The 27,304-nt window shown below is 55.7% G+C and overlaps 1 long non-coding RNA gene across 1 annotated transcript; it reads right to left on the bottom strand.

Annotated features, from left to right (window-relative positions):
- Positions 1-3,809: 3,809 nt before the first annotated feature.
- Positions 3,810-26,927, bottom strand: LOC136793547 (uncharacterized). Its single transcript, XR_010838937.1, has 7 exons — positions 26,832-26,927; positions 19,878-20,005; positions 12,279-12,354; positions 11,718-11,869; positions 7,335-7,564; positions 4,838-4,950; positions 3,810-4,100 (listed from the first exon to the last, which is right to left on the bottom strand). It is a non-coding gene; the product is annotated as an uncharacterized lncRNA (long non-coding RNA).
- Positions 26,928-27,304: the final 377 nt, after the last annotated feature.

Raw genomic sequence — 27,304 nt, 5'->3', positions numbered from 1 at the left:
TTTAACAGTTCCACTAGTCCCAGCCCTCCTACCTCCTACCTGCCCTGCATCCCAGGGAAGCCCCATCTGTCTTCATTAACCAGAGATTTTGGCTGCCGGTGTGGTCCAGAGCTGGGGCCTGCAAGGAGCGAGCGCTCCTGACCTATAAGCCCCCCAAGGCCCGTGTACCCTGGGCTGGAGCTCTGGGGCCAGTGGCTTGAAGGAAGATGAACACAGCCTAACTGGTGTCTCTCTGTAGCCCGGTGGCCCAGGGAGACCAGGCAACCCATGTTTATCGATGTCTGAATCAGACTCCTGTACACCCAAACCAGCCCGAATCGTCAGGGCTGCTCCCCCAGGAGTCTCAGTCATGGCTGCCCCAGGGCCACAAGGGACTATAGGGTGCTCCCTTATTTGTTCAGTAGATGAAGAGAGAGATGACATAGATGACCACAGGTGAGGGACTTGCCCAAGGTCACTGCCTGCTGGTAGGATAGTGGGCCAGGGTCCAGGTCTTCTGCTTTACTGCTTGGGTTCTTCCCTTTACAGTGGGCCACCCAGACATGGGAGGAGCTGGGCAGGCTTGCCCTCCACCCAAAGATCCTGGTGGGGCTCTGCGGGGCTGGACCCTGCTGGCAGACCTTGGGCTCTTAGAAGCCCCTGCAACTTCAGAACGTGGGGATCCTTAGGGCTCACCTAGCCCAGCCCCATCCTCATATAGCAACTGTGGAATAGGGCACAGAGAGGGGAGCCATCTGCCTGGTCACCAGGCCACTGAGGATCTCCCCCTCGTCTGGGCCACCCTGCCCCTCCTCACTGTCCTCCTTCAGAAGCACCTGTAGGTCGAGGGAGGGAGACAGCCGCCCCCACTGCCTCTGACTCAGCCCCCTCCCCCTCCTCCTGCAGGAAGGACTAACAGGACAGTATCTCTCTCCCCCTCTAGGTATCGGACCCACCTCAGTGCTCCTCCTGGACCCTGCCAGCTCAGCTTTGGGGTGGATGTGGGCAGATGCTGCCCTGGTTAGAGCACTGGATGGGGAGTCCAGAGACCCGGATTCAAGTCCTCTCTCTGCCCATTGCTGTGTGATCCTGAGTAAGTCACTTCACTTCTCTAAGCCTTTGTGTTTTCACCTGAACGATGGTACTAATTCTACCAGCCCTGCCTTCATCAAGGGGTTTGAATCTGAAAGAAAACACCAGACAAATGTAAGGGGTGGACCTGTTCTGAGCTGGCCAGAGAGAGGCTGAGAGTATCAGTGAGTGTCCGGAACATGGTTCCTTCCTGGGCCTCTGAAGACTGTGAATACTGACTCCAGTTCTGTTGCTGATTTGCTGTGTGGCCCTGGGAAAGGGGCCTAACTTCTCTGTTCCTCATAAAAACATGGAGATCAGTGTTTCTCCATGCTGTGGTATTGACTTCCTGGCAGCAAGGGGAAGCTAAATACAGAAGAGCTTTAAGATCCTTGCAAGAAAGACCATCTATAAACGTAAGAGATTATTAAGAGCATCCAATAATCATGCTGTCTGCTAACAAAAGTAATGCCACCCTAAAGTGAGGCAGGGAAACCAGCCCTGTCAGCACGGAGGCAGCTCCTAGCTGGTCTTCCTCTCGGGCTCTGAGGGCTAATAACCCTCTGTGTTTATGTGGCTCTTTGCCTCCTCCAACCAACGACTAATTAGTCCCCCCATGGGCTTGCCCAGGAGGCAGGCAGGAAGCGCATGGGGTGATGAGAGCTGAAGCTCTGGGAAGTGGGGTATAGCCGGGCCACCCAGCCGGTTAGTGAAGGGCTGGGCTGGGCACAGAAGGATCTTCCCGTTCTCAGCGCCTACTTCTGCCACTGGTGAAGTGAGCAGCTGGGCAGAGAGCTTGCCCTCTCTGGGCCTCAGTTTCCTCACCAGAGCTGCCAGGGCAGGAAGGGGTGAGGTATCATGGGGTACGTGGCCAGATCGCCTGCTGGCTTGCCCACCGCCCTTTCCTCTCTGCCCACCTGATGCCAGGTGCCAGCTCCGGGAGGGCACTCAGGGCCCCTGCAGCTGTAATTCTGAACCCGGGGTCCCAGCGAGTATCCTCTCTCTGGCCAAGTCCTCTTGGTGGAGCCCAGGAGCCAGTAGGCCTCTGCCGGGAGACTCTCTGAGCCTCAGTTCCCTCGTCTGCCATGTGGGGTTGTAATTCCCATCCTGCCAGCTGTGGGTGTCCACACCCTGGGCTCAGTGAGCCGGGCGGGCATTATGACCGGGCAGCCCTCCCACAGGGCTCAGCCCCTCCAACCTGGACCAAATGTGTGAACGTGAGGCTCGGGTCTCTGCCTGTGGGCAGATGCAGCCGCCTCTGTCTTCCTCTCATCCTCGCCGAGGCCTGCGGGGACTTCCCTGGGGTCCCCAGCTCCTTTACCTCCTCTGTCTTTAGACGACTGCTCTCATTCTGTCTGCCTTTCACCACACAGCCTATTTTTAACTTTCAGCATTGTGGGAGGGGAGGAAGGGCACAGGCAGGGTGTTTTTTTCCTCTCCTTTTTCTTTGTCTCATTTCTTCTCCAGCCCTTCTCCCGGGGTCTCCCCCTGTTCTGCCCTCCCCGCAGCCCTCCTGTCCTGTCCTCTCGGCCTCTGCCTCCCAGCGCTCTGTCCTTCTCCCCCCCACCAACTGCTGCCCCCTCCTAGGGACCCCCTCCCCCCAAGGCTTCTCCTGGGTGGGAGCAGTTCTCGGGTAGTGCCCTATCTTGTCACCATCACACTTGACTGCTGGTGGCTAATCTAGAGGCCCCTTTGTGGCAGCAGCTGACACAGTGATCGGAGGCTCCCTCCTCCTGGAAACCTGGTCTTTTCTTGGTGTCTAAGACTTTGAATGCTTCTAGGTCTCCCCCCCATCTTCTAGACAAGCTTTGTGGGTGCCACTCCATCCCTGCCATTAGCTGCTGGTGGTGACGGTGAAGCAGGCAGCTGTGGAGGTCTCTGCCCAGTGCCCGCCCACCTTCTTTGGCCACCAACACGTGGATTTTCCTCGGACCCCTCACACCCCTTACCTCCTCTCAGTCTCTGTCGTTTGAGCAGGTCTGATCCAGCTCTGGGCTTCAGAGACACATGTGTGACCAGGCCTGGCCAGTGGGAGCCCATCCTGGGTTTTACCTGGACAGGGAAGGGGGGTCTTTCCTCTTGGCAGGAATGTGGGATGTCGAGTGGGAGCTGCCAGGGCACCTTGGCCGCCACAGGGAGAGGCTGCCTGAGGAAGACATCAACGGGGAGGAAAACAGAAGCACATGATGGAAAGAGAACAGAGAGTCCCAAGTCCTCAACTGAGCAACTGGACCCAACTGTTTCTGATGTTTCCATCACATGAGCCAATGTAACTTTTTTTCCTGAAGCCATTTGGAGTTTGTTTTTTGGTACTTGTAACTGCAAGAGTCCTGACCGACCCGCTACCCTAGCTTCTTATCCCAGTTCACCCCTGTCCCACTCCCTGACCCTTTCGTAGGATCCCTCCTTCCCTATGGCTGAGAATCCCCACATCCTCGGCCCACACCACACTTCTGGGCTTCAGCATGTCTGCCCTGATGCTTTGGATGTGAAGCCTTGCAGAGGCACTTGAAATGCAGCTTGTCCCCAAACTGGACTCATGCTCTGTCCATCTTCTAGGACTTTCTGACTTGGGGATTAATGCTCCCTTCATTCCATCCATCCACCCATCCATCCTTCCTTCCTTCTTTCCTTCTATCCATCATTCTTTCATCCATCCATCCATCCACCTCCTCCTCCTCATAGCTACAACAAGGATGATGATAATAGCCCATGTTTATGGAGGGCTTACTTGGTGCCAGGTACTGTTCTAATCAATGTACAGGTACTCATTTAATCCTTAAAACAAGCTTATGACATGTTAGTATTATTATCACCGTCTAGAGATGAGGAAACAGAGGCAGAGGGGTTAAGTGACTGACAGTGAGGAAGTGGAGAGCCAGGATTCCTTGTTGCTCAGGACCGTCCTGGGAGTTGTCCTTCATGTCCTGGGCACTCTTGGAGTGGCCGCTGGTTTTCAGGATGGGGTGTCCCCGGGTGTCCTGAATGCCTCTGGCCACAGGGCGCTCACTCCCTTAGGTCCACTCCATTCTGGGACAACTCCTGCCATTCTGGATGATGGGTAGGGAGGGTGTCACACACGTTCAGCCGTGTCAGAGCCTTTGTTCAGCTAAACACCTCTGCCCGCTTACCCTCGACAGTCTGAAGCCTCCCACGCTCTTCCCGCCCCGACGATTCAGGGCAAAGAGCCTGGCCCTGGGGGAGCTGGGGGGCTCTCGGTGCCTGCTGCCACCGCTCACGCCAGGTGGTTGCCCCCGGGTAGGGACCCATCTGCGCATGCACCACGGGAAGCTATGGCTGGGGAATAACTTGAGGGGGACCAGGGACCCGGAGCCCACCTTGTGGGCATCGGGTGGACTTGGGGCTCCTGTGGGACCTGGGGGAGCACAGGCCTGAGGCACAGGGCAGGCCTGGGAGCCGGGGTCCTGCTCTGAGCCAGGCCGTCCCGCCCCGGCCGGAAACACTGCCTTTGGGCCAACACCACTATCCCATTTTGGGGAGGAGATGAGGGTGCTGAGTACGTTCTGGGGCTGCCCAGGAGGGGCTGAGGCAAAGGAGGAGACCCCTTCCTCTGTGTGTGGGGATTTGCCAACACCCGGAAGGGCTCTGCCCCAAGAGGCCAGCATAGTGGCCACAGAGGTGCACCAGTCACACGTCCCTGCGAGGGACACTGTTGGCGCACCACTTCCGGCACTGCATCTTCAGGACCTGCTGTGGCATCTCACCCAGCCTTCCTCTCCCAGGCTGCCTACCTGGCTAATGGCCGAGCACGGAGAGGGTACCAGACCTGGACCTCGTTTGCCCAGCGCAGGACCCCTCCCTTGGGTGGTCTTTGCTTGGAGTCACCCTCATCCCGGCCAAGATGGTCCCGGGGCTGTGCTGAGTCTGGGGCTCAGTTTCCTTGTACATAAAATGGAAAAATTAAAACCCACCTTGGATATTTGAGGATGACCCAGGAAAACGTATGGAAAGTGCCTGGGACAGCGTCCGGCTCAGTGTGGCTTTCCCTGGCCATCTGTGCTGCCTCTCCCCTCCCCGACTGAGGGTCTGGCTCAGGGCTGAGCACCCAGGAGATGTTTAAAATCCAGGTGTTGAAATGTGGAGAAATAGCAGGAGGGGGCCGCCCAGGCGGGCTCTGCCTCGGAGCCAGTGATAGTTATGTCAGCTCACAACTGCACTCAGAAACACCGATTCAGCACTCACTTCTGAGTGCAAAGCTCTGCGGGGCTGGGCGGCTGGGGTGCAGCCAGGGAGAGGGGAGCAGGGAGGCGGTGGGGGAACGAGGGAAAGAAGACACACAGACGCAGAGGGATAGAGGCTGAGAGAGAGAGGAGATGAGAGATACAGAAAGAGACCCGGAGGGAGAGACTGGCAGAGAATGAAACAAAGACACAGCGATGGAGAGAAATCCAGAGTTTAGAGAAGCAGAGAGCCAGGAGAGAGGGCTGCACGCTCAGGAAATGGAGAGAGAGAGAGAGAGAGAGAGAGAGAGCGAGAGAGAGAGAGAGAGAGAGAGAGGTGCCGGCCAGGCAGGTCCCCTGTCCCCTGACAGAGTAACCCTCCCGAGGGCCAGTGGGAGACTTCCTTTTGACTGAAGACCTTTTGAGGCTGTCGTTTTCCTGGTCAAAGGCCATACCCATTCACGATCTTAACAAGGGCTGCCGAGGAAGCCTGCAACCCGGGGCTAGCAGCCGAGGAGTAGGCTGTGACCTGATTGATGGGGGCTCTGCGGGCCCTGGAGCTTCGTGGCAAGCGGGGCTACCAGCCCCGGAGAGGGGCCACCCCTGCCGCGGCCCGCGTCCTCTGGCCATTCAGGGAACACCACTGAGTGCTGGAGCCCTGGTGGGAGAGCTGAGGTGGCGCACAGAAGGGACATTTGTGAACGTACACAGCCAGCCAGCCTCGCGGTGAAGGGAGAAGGAGGGGGTGAGTGACCAAATGTCTGAGTCTCTCTGGGATGGAAAAGTCCCCTCTCATCATTCTACCGCCTCGGCTTGGATGCCTCCAGGGTCAGGCAGCCCCCCCACCACCCCCAAACAAGAAAGCCTGCTCTGATGCTGAGAAGGGCTTTGCTAGGCTGACGCTTTCCCTCTGGTCTTGGCCGTGGTGTGTGTGTGTGTGTGTGTGTGTGTGTGTGTGTGTGTGTGTGTGTGTGCGTGAGCGCGTGTGTGTGCTCACACGTGTGCTGGGTAAGCTGTAAACTAGCACATGAGGTCACAGGGGTGCCTCTGGGGAGAGAATTCTAGGGACTTTTCTCCACACCCCAAAGGGAAGCAGGAGTGTGTCTCTTTGGATCCTTTATTTGATCTCAGCCCTCTATTGCCCCACAGAAACACTTCTGACAGATTAGTTTATACTGAGATGCTAGGAAATTACGTTGTAACTTCCTCTAAAGAGGGCAGATTTTAACCCAAAGGACACTTCGCTTATGGTGGAATGTCAGCGGGAAGCTGGTGGGGAGAGATTTAGATGGGAGGTGCTCTCTCTGGCTCCATTTCCCACTGGAATCCCTTCCTCTTCATCTTAACTGGAGGTTCTTGGCAGGTGGGGGCCATTTCTTCTGTTTCTTCATTGTCCCCCATCTGGGTCAGTGAGCCCCTCCGCCCTCACCCAGGGGGCTCCCTGTGAGGGGCAGGGATGGAACAGTAAAAGCACAGTCTTTGTACCCATGAACCACATCACCAAGCAAGACCCCAGCCAAGGTATGAGTCCTGGCTGTGGGTGACTTGCTGTGTGATCTTAGGCAAGTCATTGCCCTCTCTGGGCCTCTACTGCCCACCTGGGTAAGGCAGGGTTTGGACCAACGGTCTTTGAAGGCCCCTCCAGCTGTGGTGATCAAAGGTTCTGGGTCTTTGACCCTCCTTGGGTTGCCAGTCAGCACCTGGGCTAGGCTCTGAGTGCAGCAGGACAAGGTAGATGGACTCCAGATGACCCAGTGGCCCTAGGCCAGCCAGGCAACCAGACTCCTCCCTTCAGAAATAATGGGTGAGATCTTAGAGCTAGAGGCCTATAGATTCTCTTGTCTGACTCCCTTGGTGATAGATAGAGAAACCAAGGCCTGAGCAAAGGGGTGGCTTGCCCAAGTCCCTCTGCATATTAGCCTTGGGTGGGAACTAAAAATAGGCCTCCTGCAGCTCTGTGCAGTTGGTTGGGTCTTAAGGGTAAATCCTAGGGGGCTCCCTGATAGAGGTGAAAGCTAAGGTAGGCTCCAAAGCAAAGTGTGAGTGGAGAGTTCTCTTCTAGGGAGAGGCTCTAGGGGAAGGGAAAGGGGTTGGATTGTTTACCTGTCCTTGGCCTGTGTGCCTCCTGCATCCTGGGGTTCTAGAAGCCTGGGAAATGGCTGGTATCTGAGTTGGCCATTCTGCACTTGGTCCCTGGTGTGCAGTGATGGAAGACACCTCTCCCTGTGCTGTGGGCTGCTCCTGGGCCAGCGGCTGGACTGGGCTGGACATGGCTGTAAATCACCCATGGAGCCGGACTGGTGGAGATGGTTTATGCATCTCAGGCATCTACCCTGCAACTCAGAACAGGCAGTAACACGTCATTTTAATGAGGCTGCAAATTTCCTTGTCACCCAGGAGGTTGACAGACATGGCCATCACCCCCTGGCTTGTTCCAGGCCCCTCCAGGGAGTGGGTGCAGAAGGCAATGGGGCCACGGGTCCAACTAACCAGACCTGGGAGAGAGGTGGAACTGGCTTGACTTTGGGCATGCCACCCACTTCCCACTTTGCCTCACTCTGCTCTCCAGGCATCTCTCCCCTTCGGCAGCTGATCCTACTGTCCTTGAATATGCTGTGTGGATTTTCCTCTCCAGATCTCCACTCATACCGCTCCTGCCACCTGGAGCACCTCTCCTTTCCTTTCAACTATCCAGATTCCTCTTTCAAGGCCTAGGTGAAGACCTCTGCCTTCAGGAAACCTCCTGTGGGCAGCCCAGCCATAACCCTTAGACCTCTGGGGAGGTGATCCCCATTTGCTTGCTAACTCCAGTGGCCAGGGCTGGGGGCTGTCTGGAGCAAGAGGACAGAAGGACTGGGGATGCTACATCCAGGCACAGCTGGAAAGAGGTGTGTGATTGATTAGCGATGTCTGCCAGGGTCAGGGAAGAGAAGACTAGTCCCTCACCTTTGCTTCCCTGCAGAAGCATCTGGGCCATGTGGCCATTTACCTTAACAATTGTGCACGTTTTGATGCTAAACTCTCATTTCTTTACCCTCTGTCTACCCAGGGGAGACACAAGTTCCTGATGGCAGTCACCCTGCCCACACTTCCTCTGTGTCCCTCATAGTGCTAGGCACATGTGAAGACTCGACAAACCCTAGACAGATGGAGGGGCAGTGAGTAAAATGCTGTCACTTTCCCTGGAGCTGGGAAATAAGTCATAGGGCATCAGAGCCATTTACAGAGGAGAGGCCTGGGGGGCCCGAAGTGGGAAAGCATTTTCTCCAGATCCCAGAGGGAGTGAGTTCTGGGAAGGTCTTTGCTGGGCACCAGAGGTTGCTGTGTTGCTGAGGGGTGTTTCTCAGACCGGTGAGGAAGGGCCCGGCATCCAGCCAGGCATCAGGGTCCCTAGGCTGCCTCCCTGGCCCCTGTAGATGTTCCTCTTTTTCTCATCTGAGACTCTGAGAGCATTCATTTGTGCAACATCCTCCCACGTGTGGGAGCCACGCCTGTCATTATCCCCATTTTACTGATGGGAAAATGGAAGGAGCATGGGGTTCATGGCTGGACCCCAGGGCCCAGCCCACCCAGCAGGTTGGTGGTGGCTGGAGTGGCTCTGGTTCCAAACATAGGTGGTCTCAGCTCAGGCCAGTCCCTAGACTGGTCAAAGAGGCAGGTCTCCTCTTTGGATGTTGATGCAGAGGGTGTGAGTTAGAAAGTCACTTACAGGCCATTAGTTCTGAGCCCCTTGTGATCCAGATGGAGAAAATGAGCCCCAGAAAAGGTTGGGGGGTTGACCCCAGGCCACACAGCCTGTCCATTCCTGACAAACAGGTCTCACAAGGAATGCAGAATAGAGGGTGAGCTGAGCTGTGTGTCTGGGCCCTTGCTGGGGTCTCACTCTTCCCAGACCCTAAGACACTGAAGAGAGGGACCCGCAGAACTCCTGCTCTGGCAGCCTGCCCTGGCCAGCGTGGCGCTAGTACGCGCCTTGCTTTTCTACCAAGTCAGGTACTTTGATATCCTTCCCATCCTGTGAGAGTAAGGAGAGCAAGCCCTAGGCATGGGGAGACCAAGCAGCACGCAGACCAGGCTACAGGTCTGGGGCTCAGAAGGGATGCCTGGGGCACCCGGTCTCTGAGCCTTGCTACCTCATCCCCAAAATGAAGTGGGATCAGGGCACCTCTGCAGACTAATCTAGCTTCAAGTTCTCACTGTGGTACAAATGACTGATAGTAGAACCTTTCCTGAAGGCATGTTGGCAGGAAGGGGGAGGGAAAGGCCAAAGGCGGGAACAGGGTGCTGGGGTTCTGAGATATGTATGGGTCATGATGTGGTCCAGAGAACAGGTCTGGGGGCCAGACACTTCACCTGCTTCTGAGCTCCTCCCAGGCTGGCCTTCCTCTTCTCCCTCCTTTCCCTCTGTCTCTCCTCTCCTCCTCTGTTCTCCTGCTGCAGCTGTTAATTTAGTCCTCCCCTCAGCGTGGAGCGCCATAAAGAGCTGGCCTTCAGCCAGATTTGCATTGGTAGTTTATTGATTTAATTAAGCACGGGCTGTAAGCAGCGCCCCCCTCCGTGGTGTGAGCCGGGCAGGGGCTGGGCCAGGCACCTGCGGGGCGGCTCACGGGCACTAGAGACCCAGGGAGGCTGCTGATATCAGGGCAGCCCGATTCAGGGACCTGTGCTTCCTGTGACCTTTGTCCCTTTTGGACTCTATCAGAAGTGACATCGCAAGAGGCAGTGACAGCTTAATCAAGCCCAGAGCCCCTGCCAGAGAGATGGGGCCTCATTGGACAGCGGGCAGAGTGAACCCCGGGCCCCAGCTCAGCAGCACCTCCTCCTGCAGGTGCCCCGCCCAGCACCCTGGGAAGGCTGTTCTTTTGTCCTCTAAACGGAGCCGTAGTTCCGGACGCCTGTGGCGTGCTCCCCGTGCCCAGTCTTGCCTGGCATCTCCAGATGCCGTCGTGGAGCAGGCAATTGCTGTGTCTGCAGAAGAGGCAGGAGTGACTTTAAATGACCTCCGCGCTCCCCACCCCTCCCTGACCAGGGAGCACTGGCCAGGGGGATCGTGTGGCCTTTCTCCCAGCTGCCTTCTCCAGGCCTCCATCTTTCGGGATGTAAGTAAAGTTTGGAGTCAGCATTATCTGAGGTCACTTCTAACTCCCTGGTCGTCCTTCCTCTTGTGCCCAGGGAGCTGTTCTTATGCCACGAATGCTAGGCACTGGGCTGGGGGATTCTCACACTTCCCGAGTCAGCCAGTCCTCATTCCAGCTTTGGAAAGTGGGCAACCTTATTCCTCATTCCTTAGAGATGAGCAACTCAAGAGAGCTTGAGTTACCTGCCTCAGGCCACACAGCTCTTAAGTGGCAGACCTTCTGGGTCTGAGCCCAGCCAGTTTTAGGAGGGGTGACAAGGATGTTGTTGGATGCTTCCTGTGGCATCCTCCCCACCCTATTGCCACATCAGCCCCTCCAGTCAGTCACAAGACACCTCCCTCCTCCCCAGAGCTGGAAGAAAAGGTCTGTGTCAGGGGAACAGGAAGGACCCTGGGGGACAGAGATGCTGCAGGCAGCCTTTGGTTCTGTCCTTTGGAGAGGAAGATGGAGACCCTTGTGGCTCAAGTTGGCCACATTTCCCACAGGGAGCCAGGAGGCTGGGCAAAGGGTGGGGACCTGCAGAGTGGCATCTTTGCAGGAGTGGGACTGTCTGTGGGCGACAAACCTTGGTAGCTCAGAGCCTGATGGACCTGGCAGGGTCCTTGAGGCCCATTGCCCGGATAAAAACACTGAGGCCCAAGGTCACACAGTCCACGTGGCAGTCTCCCAAGAGAGTCCAGCCTGGACTCTGCTGACTCTCCCCCCATGCATAGCCCTAGCCACCAAGAACAAGGTGGGCACCGAGCAGGTGCAGGAGGGCAGGTGGGCACAGGCACCTGCCCCACAAGCCTGTGTCAGCAGCGTCTGTCTCGTGAGTTCACAGCTGCTGGCGAACATCTGTTCCGTCTCCCACCCTGACACCTTCTGCCACCCCACCCGCTCTGCCTCTCTCTATAGCTTTCTCAGTTTCTCTGTGTCTCGGATTCTTTCTCTCTCCTCCCTTGCTCGTGCTCTGAGCCCCTCAGAATTGGTCATCTCTGCCCCATCCACCGGGCGATGCCAAACTCTCCAGTGCCCAGGACCCAGCGGGAGATGTAGAGCCGAGCGTGACGGGCCAGGGCGTGGGGACTGCAGGGCTGGGGGGCTTTGCCATTCCCTGCTGACCACCCTGAGCTTCCATCTCCTCATCTGTAAAATGGGAATAACAGTCCTTACCTCAGGGGGCCATTCTGGGATTGAGGGCTGAGGACAGTGCCCGGCACCTTCCAAGGCTCCCTCTTCTCCCCACCTGGGTTCAGAGTTACTGCCATGGTCATCCAACCTGCTTATCCCCCAACTTGGATGTGCCCAGGACTCCTGGGCAGCCCTGAGAAGGTACAAATTCCCAAGCCCCATTCTCCCAACTCACTTGTGCCCAGTTGGTTCCACCATGCTGTATCCCTGCCAAGTTGTCCCTGAAAAGCTGGCATCTACCCCTGGTGTGTCGTGATGGTTAACAGGGTAGGCTAACAGATTGCGGTCCTGGAGCCACCACTCAATTCTCCCAGCCTCAGTGCACGTCTGTAAAATAGGAAGAACAAGGCACCCTTCATAGGCTTGACGAGAGAGCTCCTGTAAAGCCCTCGGCATAGGGCCTTCTGTGGACATCAGAAGGCTCAACAAATGGGGCTGGCTATTCTTGTTGAACTCCGCCAGGGGCAGGGAGCTCAGATCACCCCACTCCGCCCGAGACTGCTCAGAGACCAGGGATGGGATAGGAGGGGGTGCCCATTCTAGATGACACCTTGGCGTGTTGAAATGCTTCAGTGCCTCAACGAATCCTTGCCTCTGCCTACTTGTCCTTTTTCTCCTTCCCGAAGCCTCCCCCACCTGCCCACACCGCTGACTTCTTCCTCTGGTCTCTTGCAGCATGACTGCCTAAGCCCACACCTGGCATCTGTTTCCTGCTGGTTTGCTCAGGTTCTCTCACCTGGGGTGTCGCAAAAGCCTCCCAAGTGGTTGTCCTGGCTCTCCCCTGCCCTCTCCACTCCATTCTCCATCTTCATCTGGAAAGATTAAAAAAGAGCATTTTATTGGAGCATTCTTAGTATAAAGTGCTCAAATCTTAAATGTGTAGTTCAGTGGATTTCTGCATGTGTATACACCATGTAAATGTCCCATCGATTGAGATGCAGAACCATTCCAACAGCCCAGCAGGTTCCCTGTGCCCCCTTTCCAGTCAGTAATCTCCCTGGAGGTAACCAGTATTCAGACCTCAATTCCCAAAGTTAATTTCATCCATCCTTGAGCTTCGTTTAAATGGAAGCACGTAGCATATAGTCATTCTGTCTGCCTTTCATTCAGCATCGTCTGTGAGACCCAGGCACATAGTTGCCTGTATCAGGAATTAGTTCTTTGTCATTGCTGCGTAGTATTTCACTGAATGGGCATGTCATCAATTACTTCTCCACTCTCCAGTAGATGGACATGAGAGTTGTTCGCAGTTTTTGATTGTGATGACCATTTTTGCACACATCCATGGCAGTCATTGGCTTTCCTGTCTCTTGGGTAAATACCTGTGAGTGGAAGTTAGATCATCACACAGGCATGTGTTTAGTTTCAGTAAATACTGCCAAACAGTTTCCCAAGGGGTTGAACCAATTAACACTCCCACCAGCAATGTATGAGCCTTCTGGTATAGCTCCGCATTCTTGTCAACCCTGGGAGTTAACATTCCTTTTTAATTTTAGCCATTTTGGTGGGAGAATGATGGCATCTAATTGCAGCTTTAATTTGCATTTCCCAAATGATTGATGAGGTTGAAAACTTTTCACATGCTTATTGGAGAGCCAGAGATTGTCTTTTGTACACTAAATCTCTTGCCAGTGTTTTTTTTATTGGGTTGTCTGTTTTTTTCTTGACATGGAGGTTTTTTTCTTTGTTCCTTTTAAAATTCTGGATTTGATTAATCTATTAGTTATACGCACAGGAAATGTGTTTTTCTATCTTCATCACCCACTTCCCATCTTCTCAGAACTCCTCACCTTGCCACCACTGAGCCTTTGAACGTGGGGTGCCCTCTGACAGGTGGAATCTCCCCGTCTTTTCCGCCTCACTGGGGCTTGCTGTTCAAGACCTAAATCAAACTCCACCTCCTCTAGGAAGTTGGCCCTTCTTGCTCTCTGCTCCATAGTTACTATCCCCTGTGTTTTGTATGCATCAGAGCACGTAGCCCATTGGAGGCAATAAATGTATGCTGAGGGGCACCTGGCTTCTGTGTGCATCTCTGGGGCAGGATGGTGTCTTCTTTGTCACAGCTGCCCTATACCTCACACGATGCTGGTTCTCAATCAACTCTTGTAGTAGGTTTTCAAAGGTAGGATGGAGGCATAGCCCAGTTTGCCTGCATCGGTCCCAGTTTATACCTATTGACACAGCATGGTTATGATAGCCCCTCCTGGAAGCCCTGAGGGGAGGGCAACAGGAGGGGGTGCCAAGGGAATGATGGGGAAGAGAACATTTGTTTCAGCGACAGACCTAGGTCTAGTGCTGACCTGCTGCCAATATGCTATGTGCTCTCAGGTAAATCTCTTAACCTCTATGCCTCAGTTTCCTCCTCTGTGAAATGGGGAGAATGAATCTTTCATCCCCAGTGTCTCACCGGGTGGTTATAAGGATAGATGAGATGCCAGATGAGCGTGTGACAGGAGCGCAATGCAGATGCACCGAGAAGCCACTCCTGCCCTCGGGGAGCCTCTACCTGGGAGGGGAGATGTCAGGCACCCCCGCCCCGCTGCAGTCATGGGAGAAGGGAGGGGCCCCGGGAGAGGGGCACTGAGCGCGCTCAGGGGCAGCAGACGCATGTCCCGGTGGGCGCAACCTGGCGGGATATTAACATCAGTTAGATCCAGGTGGTGGCTAAATGTCCTTTTTTGATTGTTCAAAACATTTAATAATCAAAAAAATTTTTAATTAAAATATAAAAGCGTAGGTTGGGCCTTTCCAATCCTGTGGGCGCTTGTGAGGAGCCCCCTTCTGTTGCTCCTTGGAGCATCACCTATCGATGGGGCCGGGCACTGTGAGGGGCTGCCACCTGCACCACGTGTGGGACTCAGCTCTGACAAAGGAGGACTCACGCCCCGTGCGATTAGTCCGCACGCTCCCTCGGATGCCCCGCCTGGCTGAGGACAGGTGTGCTCGGGGTCGAGGGACAGTGACTCAGTGCCCGGGTGCTGCCTGCCGAGAGCCAGGTGCCAGGCCTGGGGAGGGGGCGGAGGTGGGAAGTGGCAGAGGTGAGCTCGGCTGACTTCCAGTCAGAGTCAGGGTGGGGCCCCTTAGAGGTCACAGTCTCATTGTACAGATGGGGAGACCGAGACCCAGAGGGCAGACAGGACTTGATCCACGTCACATGGGAAATTCTAGGGCCCAGACTTCCCCACTGACTTCACTTCCCACCTGCCCCATGCTTGCCAGGGGCCAGGGGGCATTTTTCTGAGTTCTGCTCAGGTTTCAGAAGCCTGACGCTACTTAGAAAACCCACACATGTGGGCGGCCTCTGTGTCTTGGCGCTGGGCGTCCCTGAATGGAGAGCCTTGGGGTCACGGGGAGTCTGGGAGGCCGAGCGGGCCGCTGTGGTGCTGGCACTGGTCACCTGGCTTCTGGAGACGATTATCAGAATCTCTCCCCGGTTCTACAGTCAGGGCCTAGAAGTTGGTGCCCTGAAATCGGCCACGATGGTAGTACTGACACCATGGAAATCGACAAGTGGTACAAGGCAGAGTGGTTCCCTGGATGCTGCGTTGCACATTTACCAGCATACCACTGCCTGGGCCCCATCCCCCTCCAACACGCAGCTCCACTTTATCTGTTCTTTACACTGGGTTCTGGGTGAGATTTCATTTGAAGGAAGGTTTAAAATTTTTTTTGAAAATCATTGTTTTGAACCGTTCTGTTCGTTTTCATCTGTCCTGGGTGTGCCAAGGAAACCTACATGTTATGGACTAACCTGGGCTAATGTGTGTGTCCTGAACTGACCCTGATTCTGGGCTATCCTGGGCTAGTGGGTGTTCCAAGCCAACCCAAGTACTCTGGGCTACCATGTGTCTCTGGGCTAACCGTGGCTAATGTGTGTGTTCTGGGTTAATAGGTGAGTCTGGGCTAAGCTGTGAGCGATTCTAGGCTAGCCTGGGCTGACACAGGTATTCCGACATAACCTGTAGGTTCTGAGCTACCCCGGGGACTTGTTCCAGATGAATCTGCAGGGCCTGGGGGAGTCCTCATTCCTCTCCTGGAGACAAGGGCAAGGATCAAAGCTCTGGTCCCTATGACCTCCTATTTTTCAGTGGTGGGAAAGAGGCCCTCAGTTTTCCTTCTGATAAATGAGAGCAACCAGAGGTCAACAATGAACTTGGAGCTCCGTCGGGAGCAGTCACCTCAAAGGGCCTCAGGAGGACGAGAGCCAGCCTCCTCCTGGGCTCGTGGGTGAGGGGGAAGCCCAGCCAGCTCCTGTGTGGGGCAGGCAGGACTGGGCTGGGCGGGTGAGGGACATCGGGGCCATTGTGGGCGCTGGGGAGGAGGACAGGCAAGAGGAGGGCTCCCTGCCCTTCCTGACTCTTGCTGCAGAAGGAAGGCGGGGACCTCATTTAAGACTTGACTCCATCCCCAGCCTCCCCAGAAACCATACCCTCAAGGAGGCCTGGCATTCATGCACAGCTCTGTGTCAGCCAACGTCACCCCTGGCCACCCATGGTTTTGGGGGATGGAGGATCATCTCTCCAGTTGACAGATGAGGCAACTGAGGCTCTGAGAGGAGAAGAGTCGGGACAGAGTCCCAGGTGCCCCTAGCTTTGATGCCAGTTCTTCCTAGACTCTGTGGCACCTCTCGGAATCCCTGTCCACGTGACCGCCCTCTGACCTTGGTCCAACTTCCTCTGCCTCCCCCGGGGCACCGAGGCAAGAGCTACTGTGTCCCCTCTCTTGGTAACTTCCCTTCTGCCCCAGACTGAGGGCCTGTTTTCTTGGGGCTCTGCTGGGCCTGCTGGGAGAGAATTCCCTCCAGCATGTGTGCCCTGTGGGTGCCGCCACATCGTGCTGGCCAGATACAGTGACAGCAGCATCACTGCCCCCGATGCCACTGAGAAGGCCAGCGCTGACCTTAAAGTGCTACCCATACCCTGAGTTAGGGACACCCCTCAGCCATCTTCCCCGATGGGCACATCTGTCCTTCCCACCTTCCTCCAATCAAATCCACTCATTCCATCCGTCCTTTAGTACCTAGTTCCTGAGCCCCTCCTGAGGGTGGGTGCTGTGCACGCCAGGCAGATGCCGCCCCTGTCCGCCTGCAACTTGCAATTCCTGAACCCACTCCAGCCTTCCTTCTGCTACTCTCTCTACATGCAAGACTCTCCTCATCCCCTCTTCCAGGAAGCCTTGCCTCACACGGTCCCCTTGAAAACTGCTCCCTCCCTCACTGGGTGCCCTCCTGGCAACCCCAGATCACTTCCTAGGATGGATGGGTCTGGAAACATTCTGGTCCATGTGAGAGTTGGGTCCACTCCAGGCTGAGATCCTTCAATCCATCCCCTGCCTCTGGGAAGGCCAGCGCTGCTATCAAGGCCACAACAAAGGTCCTTCTCCCGTGTTGTCTGGGCTGGCCGGGGCTGGCACAGGGGTCTCTACACCCACCAGTTGTGCAGGACAGAGCAGCACCTGGGGACCGTGGAGAGGCAGGCCGTCTGAGCCTTGCCTTTATGGGTAGGACTTTTTGCACCCAAATCACCAGCCTGACCTAGTGTTTCCGTTTCTGGTGTCTCATTCACCCCTCATTCCCCCTGTTTGGCCAGAGTTAGGGATGGGTGGGTAATCCTGTATGGAGGAGTCTAGGGTCCTGAAGAGTGGGCCTGCCCACCCTCACCCCCAGTTCCCATAGAAGAGGGGCTCCTGGTGGCCCTCAGGATAAAATCCTGACCGCCTCCAGAGGCCTGTGAGGTCAACAGGGTCTTACCCCTTGCCTGACCCTCCAGTCTCGGCTCATAGCATGCACCCCACCTCTGAGCCTGCTCCCCCGTCCTCGGGCTGCCTCCCTGTGCTCCTCTCCCAGTCTTTCCCTTTACCTCTCCCTATCCTCTCTTCCTCCAGAAAACACAGCCTCAGATTTGAAGGGGAGGAGGCACAATGACTCCTGAGCTCGAGGTCATAGGCCATTCGGCGGGGGGGTGGGGGGGTGGAGGGGGGGTGGACAGGGGGGCTGGGGGCAGGCAGAGCAGGGGAGGGTTTGGAAAGGCAGAGAGAAAGTCCGGGAAATGAAGTTAGGGCTGCGTTGTAGAGGGCTCTGGATGTCAGCACAGACAGGGGTTACTTCATTCCATTGGGAGCCACTTAAGGTTGATGAGCAGGAGACGGACATGGCAGGGCAGGCCTTGGGGGTCACTTAGTGGCTACGAATAGGAGAGGGGCGGACCTGGAGGTGGAGACTAGGTTATGTCCACGCTGGGGTATGAACATGGATTTAGGTTTTGGGGTGACCTTGGGCTTCAGTTTCCTTTTCTGTCAGGTGAGTAATCAGCCTAACCTTGTGGAAAGAGACCGCTTAATGTGGGCCTTGCCTCATCTTCTTTGGACACCATGGCCTGCAATTCTGACACTGGCCGCTAGGTGGCAGCCAGCTCCCAGGAGCCCCACCTGCAGCCCCAAGCCTGGGCCGGGGGGGTTTTCCCCCTGAGGGGAACAGGCTCAGGGCTGCCTCATCCCAGCCCGCTGTTTTTTGGTGGAATCTTCTCTCCTTACCCACCCACCAGCTCCAGTCCAGACAGAGGCCTCGGGGGCCTTGGGGCCCAGAGGGGAGGCCATGAATGAGAAACTTGCTGTCCACACTGCCCATGGAGGAGCCTCTCTCTGGGACGGCTCTGTGCCAGGCACAGGCAGCAGGGGACAATTTGTGTAGGGTTGCCAGATGTAGCAAATAAATACACTGTCTGGGACATAATTATGCTAAAAATTATTCATCATTAATCTGAAATTCAAATTTGCCTGGCAACCCTGGCCCTGTGGCACTGTCCATCCTGGGGGACAAGCCCAGTCATTCACACATCCTCACTGAGCACGGGGCTGAGGGCTGTCAGAGAGGGAGCTGACACAAGGTGGGCCAGACCCAGCTTCTGGTCACAGTCACCTTCCCCCGGATGCTTCTCCATCTATCTGTCCACCCATCCATCCACCCACATCTCTGATTCACTCCTTGAGGACGGGCTAGGCTCTGAGGACATGGAGACTACCAGCCACTGTCCTCACATTCGCATGGGCTCTATTTCCGTCTTTCTAGTTCCAGCCCACCTAGCTTCTCTCTGGAGCCTTTGCAGAGCATGGTGGTGGAGCCAGATGGCATCCACCATTCCTGCCTGCTCTGAGGGCTGTGCCCATACACTCCACTTGCCCCCTCACTGGACTGAGGTGTTCAGAGGGCTGGGGTGGCTCGGAGTGCTGGCAATTGCACCTTTACCAGGTAGTCGTGCACACAAGTGGGACCAGGAAGAGCAGGGAAGGGAAAAAGGGGAAACAAGGGCCGAGGGAGGCCCATTCCGTGGGCAGGTCCAGAGGAGGGGCCTTCCACGTGGAGACACCGCCTGTCTCTCCTCACCTCCCCAGGGAACAGGGGGCTCAGGACTCAGAAGGCCAGCTCAGGGATGCCTCCTGGAGACCAGCCTCATCTCCTGCTCCCATGATGGTAGATGCGGAAACTGAGTCCCAGAGAGGGGCAGTGAGTGACCCAAGGCCACACGGTGTCCTGCTCCCGACTGAGCGTGTTGCCCTGTGTCCTCCAGTCTCTGATCTGCTCTAGCTCTCGGGCTCCATGAGGCACCTTCTGTCCCCCAGGAGTCCCCAGCAGGCCCTAGACTAGGCCATCTGCAGTGATGCAGCCTGGTGCCCGAAGAGCTGTCCTCATCAGCCCTCCTCACTGGGAAAAAGATTCATGAGGCAGGTGAGTTAGTTTAAAGGAACCTGCAGTCTTTTTATCACCTTGACGGCTACAATGAATTTTGTTTCAGGGAGTATCTGTAAGACTTTAATTAAATCAGGAACTCAGGCCCCGCCAGCTTCCTTGCTGCTTATCAGCTTCTTAAGGCCGTGATTCATTACCCAGGATTATTTTTTTTCATCCCTGAAATAATCTTTAAAGGCCTTCTATCAGGGAGATTAAAGCCATAAGTCATACACGCACAAGTGGACGCTTTCTTTTTGTTGGCACACGGTGGTGTAGAGCCACCCAGAGGACTGGGCCCCGTGCTGTCCTGGCTTCCTTGGTGCCTGGGGACCCTCTGCTGTCCAGGCCAGGGAGAGGAGCAAGTGGGTGTGGCCCCCTGGCTGGGCGGAGTTTTGGCTGGGGTTGTGAGTGCTGGGGTAGCCTGGGTGGGTGGGAAGTAGAAGAGAAAGGAACTCAGCATCAGGCTTCCCCTTTCACAAGGGACACCTGATGTCCTGGGTTAGAAAGGCCAGGCCTGTCACACATCACCTGCTACCCTCACCAACAAAACACAAAGGAAAGCAAGGGACAGAGAGACTGACTGAGCTCCTCTCTCGACCTGTGGCTTACCTTTTCCTCTTACTCTTCATCCTTTGCTTGTTGACTTTTCTCCTTCCTTCATTTAACAAACATTCACTGGCCCTGCAGTGGGTCGCTGTCTCTTCTGGGTGCCGTGAAGAGCAAGATGGATGAGAAGCCTTTTAGGGATACAGACAAGTAGTGAGTGATGACACTACATTTATATCTCTCTTCGTCTCTTTGCCTCCAGGTTCCCCCTTCCCTATCTTTCTCTGTCTCTGTCTCTGAAACCAGAGAAGCAAGGCTTTCTTTTCTAGTGAGAGGCAGGATTGTTACTGGAGGTAGTGGCCCTGGACTCATCTTGAATTGCTCACCGTGGCTCTCCCTGGGCCAGCTTCCTTGGGGCAGAGTGGTCTCAGTCCAGGTTCCCAGGCCCTTGAGGATGAATGAAGTCCTTGGTTCAGCCTCTAATGGTGATAAGGGCAACCAGGGGCATGGAGAGAAGAGGGCGGCCTGCCTGGAGGGTGTGGCGATGGGGCCTCGGGTCAGGCTGCAAAGAGCTTGGGCCTGGAGCATAACCTGCCTTGCCCTGGCCCCCAGGCTCTAACTCCTAGGCCTCCAGGGCCTGTCTCAGCTCTTTTGGGGGTGAACTATGACGTGCTGAGACTCAGCTCTCGACAGACTCTTCCCATCATAGCCCTTGCCCACTGCCAAGTTCAGTGAGTTGCTAGTCACACCACAAGTGTCATGGCTTTGGAGATGCCACAGTTTGTGCAAAGTTGCTTGGAGTCACAGGTGCTGGCCCGGATGGCAGGCTCCCTTGGCCTGTGGCTTTTGTGTGCGTGGGGGCAGGTGGGAGCCCAGGAAGTCTCACGTGGAGCTTCCAGGTAGGTCTAAACAGGGACTCGAAATCACACCACACCTGCTGGATGCTGGACTGGGAGCAGCCCCAGGTACCGGAGGCAGGAGTTGATCTGCAAGGGGGGTGCACGTGTGAAGGAGAAATTCCATGTGTGTATGTGGTGGACAGGGATGGGGTGAGGGGACCCGGGGAGCTGGGAGCCTGGGGTGGGATGCGGCCCCTGCCCCTAGCACATGACTTACCTTCCATGCTCTTCCACCTCCAGGTCTTTGCACAGGCTGTTTCTACACATCTCCACCCCCATGTCTCCTGAGGTCATGCACCCATCTCATGCCACAGATCACCCAGAGGAGGCCGGGTTTACCCCCCTGCGCACTGTGCATGCCCCCAGAGGCCTGAGCAGCACTGGAGTTGATTTGGGCAGGGACCTGGTGGGGCAGGATCCCTTTTGGGGCTATTGGCCTCACAGGGCAGGACCGAAGCGATCGGTTCGCTCCTGGGCCCCTCTGCCTGGCACAGGGTAGACCCATGACGAAAGTTTGCCAAAGGAGAAGACGCGTTGAGGGAAGGGTGTGGGTTCTCTGAAGGGATTTGGAGACATAGCGTTCCCAAGAGGGGCTGCTTCAGGTCCCTGGTGATGCAACATGGCCCAGACCTGGGGACAGAAGCATCCCTAGTCCACGTCTGCCCAGAACACAGAGGTCTCTGTGATGCTGAGAACCAGCCAAGCTAGTCCGAAGAAGGGATCAGATCTGACATCCCAGCTCCTTTCTTGTGGGGCCACAGGTGTGGCTGGGGCATGAGCACACGGGAGAGCCCCCTTCCCTTCCCAACCTCCCCAGCCCTTCCTGGAGTGAGCTGGGGCTGCAGGTGGAGACGGTGAGCTGGCACGCTCCGGGGGCTGCCACCACTGTGGCCTCCTTCACAGTACAGGCTGGCCAGCCTGGTGGACATTTATATTTATATCGATTAGTGTCACACATGATGCCTTCATTTTCTGAAACAAAACTCAGAAATGTATGCAGAATTTTTCAAATCCAGGCCATCCTGATTTTCTGTAACATCAGCTCCCAATAGTGTGTGTGTGTGTGTATATTTTGTGTATGTGCACAAAACCCCTGGATTTTATTAGACAGTATTTGAGTTTCAGGGGCTCTGGGCTGACCTGTGGTTCATTCAAAAGTTGGGGGTGAAGGCTGACCATGGAGAGGCAATTAGCTCATAATCTCTGGGAGGGCAAAGGTCTCTCCTTATAAAGATAGCTCCTGCTTATTGGGCACTCAGCGAGCCCTCTGTGGGGAGTGTTATACGTGTATTGTTTCTGGACTTTATAACAACCTTGTGGCGTAGTTGTTACTGCCCTATTTTATAGGTGAAGGAACAGAGAGGCCAGGGTGCTTCATTCACTCATTCACCCACTCATTCATCAGAATCTTTATGGCGGGCGCACTGTGTGCTGGGTCCTTGTCGGGAAGTGAGGGAACTGGCCTGAAACCCAGCCCAGCTGGGACTAGACCTGGTCGTTTGCTCTATTGCAGGCCTTTCCCTGCGTCACTCCTGCTCAGAAGGAGGTGCTGCAAAGGTGCTTGATAGAAGCCTGAGGATTGGCTGGGTTCACAAACCAAGGAGATGACAGTGCAGGGAGATGGGGTCCTGGCGGTGCTGCTCTGGTCACAGCTCAGAGACAGGGCCACTTGGGACTGCCCGGAGATGCTTGGAATCCAGCCCTGGTCTGGTCCCAGCCCCGAGCCACTCTTGCATGCTTCACTCCCACAAAATCCTGCCTAAAAATGGAAAAACTCAACAGTCCTTTATCTTTCTGCCTCTCCTGAGCCCTGATTCTCCCAAATCCTCTTGGAAGCAGCCCAGCCCCCTTGGTCCCTGCCTTGGATACAGCACGGTTGAGGTTCTCAAGACCTTTTTGTCGTCTTGTGTTATATCAACACAGCAGAAGCAGCGGCAGAAGGCCGGTACAATAATAAAGCTGCTTATTTGTGTCAGGTTCGGTTTCATATCCCTGATCTCATTTTGTGCAGTGGCCCAAGCAGGGAGGTGCTTTTATCATCACGCCCATTTTCAGCTGAGGAAACTGAGCAAGGACTTTCTTTTCCCCGTGGGTGTTTCTGTGCCAAAATTTGGCCAGAATTCACTTGATACGGGGTGGGGGGCAGGAAAGCTGAAGGCAGCAGAGACTTGTAGCTGCAAGAGCAAACTTTTGCAGTCACAGTCTTGGCATTGAAGCCTCAAGTGCTCTGGGCCTCAGTTTCCTCATATGCACAGTGACTCTTGTGGGATGAAGTCAGATGCTGTGTGCGTAACGCTGCTGGTACAGTGCCCGCACAGAATAGGTCAGGATGAAAGAGGATGAGGAGGAGGAGAGAGGAAAGGGGGCGAGACAGTGACTCCCTTGCTGCAGAAGCTAAGCTAAGAAGCGTGGGAAAATGTCCCTGGAAATTCCTGGTCCCAGCTTTCCCAGCCAGAGGGAGGAGGCCAATGGCACCATGTGCTAGGCCTGGAGCTAGGGATGTGGGGTCAGATCACCTCCCTGAGCCTTTCTTTCTGCCTTTATGAAATGGGACAGGCTGAGCCACCATCATCCGCCTTTCCAGGGCCTGCCAGCAGCTTGAACTAAGTCAAAGATGTGAAAGGTCTCAGAAAAGTTCCCAGCATTGCTCAAATCAGAGGACAATTGGTGTTTCCAGTACTACCAATAATTTACTCTGTTTCACCTCTCAAATGATAGAGAAGAGACTCCAGCCAGAGGAAACTTCCACCCCCATATGATTCATCCCCTCACTGTGAGCTCCTGCAGCCTGCTGCTGCACCATTCCACCTGCACCTCGCACCTCCAGCCCTCTCTGCTCCGAGAATCCGATCTTGGTTGTCTCTTTGAGACCCTGGGATCCGGTACGATGGCTCCTGGAAGCCGTGACACCACCAGCTAATGGCTGCGGTTGCTGGGAGGGTCCAGCGTGGTGGTATATGGACATAGAGGCTGGCATGTAGCACACAGCGGGTGCTTAAGAAATAGTACACCCCCCTTTCTCAACTCCCCAGTCCTAAGTCTTCCCCTTCTGGAATATCAGCTTCTTCAACTACACGATAAGGTGGTTGGAACTTGAAAGGATGGCAAGGCATGAGGCTATTCTTGGGGCTACCCCACACTCTCCAAGGGGGAAGGCAGTTATCACTAATCAACTGGAAGCAGCCTCAGAATCCTTCTTAACCTAGGATCCAGGAAACCTCAACCAATCAGTTCATGCAGGGTTTGAACTTCTAAGGGCTAGAACAGTCTTGATGTGGGAAGGCTCAACGATTCTACAGGGGAGAGGATCTAAAGCTTCCAGTGTGACAAGAGGAGGAAGAAGAGGTGGAGGGGAAGGGGGGGAGAAAGATGATAATCCCTCTGTAAGCATAAGACCTGTTGCTTCCAGAGGGTGCTCTGAGATATAGGAGGGCCTGCCTGGCAGGGAGGTACAGGTTGGGGGCAGGGAACCCCAGGCCTTGGGCTCTGCACCCATTGCCCTTTCCCAACCCTTGGCTCCAAACAGGCTCCAGTGCAGGTCATCACCACCATTCTTTACTGAGGGCTCACTCTTGCCAGGCCTTGAGCTGGGTATGCGGGTCTGTGATCTCACTAATCCTCACAGCCCTCTGCATCCCCATTTTACAGAGAGGCAGAGGCTAAAACACAGTGACTCGGTCGCCAAGGGTTGCCCAGCCAGACAGGAGCAGCACTGCTGACCCCCGTCTGCTCCTGCCGGATTTGCTCAGGCCGTTAGCCAGGTCTTTGGCATCAAATGAATTCTATAATTTGTAAACGCAGCTGAGTGGCTTTTCCAGAGGAATGTCGGGAAGTGATAAAAAAAAATATCTTCGATAGATTTATGGAGCAGCTGAGTGCCAGCATCTTGCCCCCTCCCGCTTTCTCCAGGACCCACACGCGACCGGAGAGGAGGCCCAAGAAGTCTTTTGTGGTCAGGCCTTCCATCGATTTCTACAAGACAGGTTTACGGCAGCCTGGAGGAGACCAGGAATGTGGGGCAGGAGGGAGAGGGCTGTCTCGGTCTAGGGCTCAGGCGGGAGTGTGACAGGCTGGCAGGTGAAGCCTGGTGGGGTGCTAGAAAGTTCTTTGGATAGGAGGCTGACAGGTGCCTTTCTGTGGCTGTTTCTCCCCCTCCCCTTCCCCCGCCTCAACCCCGTCCCCAAAGCACCGAGAATACACATGCCTGCTCCTTCCTCCTAGGTCACCACCCTTCAGACCCTTGAGGATGAGCTCACCGCTACCCCAGGGGGCATCTGGGTCATGTCTTCTCCAGCCAATGCCTTCTAGGCCCCTCTGTTTTATCCAGCACATCAGCGATGCTCCATAACAAACAAGCTGCCTGATGTGGTGAGCTCCTCAGAGCTGGGGGCATTCAAGCAGAGGCTGTAAGAATGAGCTGAGGGGCAAGGCGATTAAGCTGCATGGCCTCTAAGACTCTTCCTCACCGTCTTTGGTTTCAGCCTGGCCCCGGCATACACAGAAGCCACTGAAAGAGTCTGCCAGGAAGCTAGAGGGGGTTATCAACTTGGTTTGCCCAAGACTAAGGGATTTCCAAGGACGTGGGACTCTCAGGGCTAAAATCAGGAAAGACTCTTTCTGTTCCTCTTTCTCTGGCACGTGGGCAGGGGGGCGAGGGAGCTGCCCTCCACCAGTTTCCTGGGTGTTGTCTGCCCCAGCTGTTTGTCAGGCTGTCCCAGCCAGGCCCCTGGCCGCTGTCTGTCACCCTGCCTGCTTCCTCCTGCCCCGGCTTGCCTGCTCCCTGGAAGGCAGAGGTGGAGGGGGTACAGACTGGGGTGGGCTGAGGTGGGAGACTCCCCCTGTTCAAGTCTGCTCTTCACAGCTGGAGGGAAGACCTAGGGTGTGGAGGCCCCCAGGCCCCTTCGGAGAAACAGAGCTGCCATTCAGGTGTCAGTCCTCAGTGGGGCTGGGCTGGGGCCCCGAAGCTCACCATAGTTGGGCTTCAGCCCTCCGTGTGGCCTGGCGCTCAGCAGAGGCGGGGTGGCAGCAGATGGCCCCAGGAAGGAGCCAGGAAGCTCAGACCCTGTGTTGACCTCACCACTGACCTTGCATAAACCACTGCCTCTCCCTGAGCCTTGCTGTCCTCATGGGAGTGGGAGCAAGTCCTCCCTTCCTGCCATTTGCTGTGTGGCCCGGCTGGCAGGATCTGTAGCTCTGACACCTCAGGGGATGCAGGGGCTGATTCTTAACACGAACACCCTATCACAGGCCTGGTTCTTGCTCAGCTTAGCAGGTGGTGGACCCACAGTCTTGTTCTTCATCACACACACACTGAGCAATATGCAAATTCCCTCATGGCTTCCACATCCGACTCTGCACCCACCCACACCCACCTCCATGCACCCACACCCCCTTCAGCCACACATACACCCCTTCAGACACTCCCGTGCACCTTTACAGCCCCCCCATGCCTTCATACCCTCATGCACACACACATCCACCCCCAGCCCCATCCCCAGAGCTACCTTCCCAGGGAAGGTGAGGAAGCGACAAAGAGAGATGACATGTCAGGATGAAGAATTGCTGGAGATGCTTGCTCTGCAGCATGGGTGGGACTCAGAGACTTTGGAGACCAGCGGCGGGGGTGGGGGAGGTGGGTCAGTAGGGCACCCATGCCCTGTCCCCTCCGACAGAGCCCTGCAGTGGTGCCCGGGGGCCCTGCTCCCCCCTCACAGCCTGGTTCCCGGCAGCTGCTGGGCGCTCTCAGCTCCACATCCCTGACCCCAAACTTTAAGCCTCTTTAAACTGCAGGAGGAAACAAGGTGGGAGAGTGGAGGTGACTGGTCCAAGGTTGTGCAGAAACCAGGAAGGAAACCAGATCTCCCCTCAGAGGCTACAAGATGCTCTAGAAATGTGACACGCAAAGGTTGTATAGGAGCCTGCAGGAGGACGGGCTTTCACCGGCTTGGGGCACCAGAGCATTTTACTCGCAAAGGCCAGAGGCTCCTCCAAGGGGCCAAAGATCCAGGGGTCCATGGGGAGGAAGGTCAGGTGGAGCCGGGGACCAGCAGCTCTGGCTGCTTCTCCCGCGGTGGTCTCTCCATCTTCCTCCCCTCTCCCATCTCCCGGTCCCGCTTACCTGTTCATCTGTCTTGTTCTAGACTCTTGCTCTAGTTCTGTCCACAGCCTCAATCCAAATCCCAAAGAGCCTTGTCTGGGGCCACCGCCCCACTGGGCCGCCCTTGGCGACAGACCACGTGATCTGCCTCAGGCTGCCATATGTTCACTCCCGGTCCAATCAGTGCCATCTGGTGGGTGTGGGCAGGACCACGACAGCTTGACGGGGACATTGGGTAAGCCTTCCTGGAAGAGCGAGTCAGGGCCCTATCTTGAAGGAGAAGCAGGATTTCAAAGAGTGGTGGAAGTTCTGTCCATAGTTCAGGGGATGCTAGAAATGTCGGCTGGGGAATGGCCCGCCTAGAGGGCCTTTGCAGCCATGGAATGAGTCAGAGCGAGTGCAGGGTGACAAAGGTGGGTTGAGGGTGCAGATCATGGAGGATCTGCACTGAAGGAGTGGAGAAGGAGACAGAGCAGCTGACAGGGACAAGGGTC

This window comes from Kogia breviceps, chromosome 2 (genome assembly GCF_026419965.1).
Source record: "Kogia breviceps isolate mKogBre1 chromosome 2, mKogBre1 haplotype 1, whole genome shotgun sequence".
Taxonomy (NCBI): Eukaryota; Metazoa; Chordata; class Mammalia; order Artiodactyla; family Physeteridae; genus Kogia; species Kogia breviceps.
The sequence above is the reverse complement of the archived record's forward strand: the minus strand, read 5'-3'. Positions and strand labels throughout refer to the sequence as shown.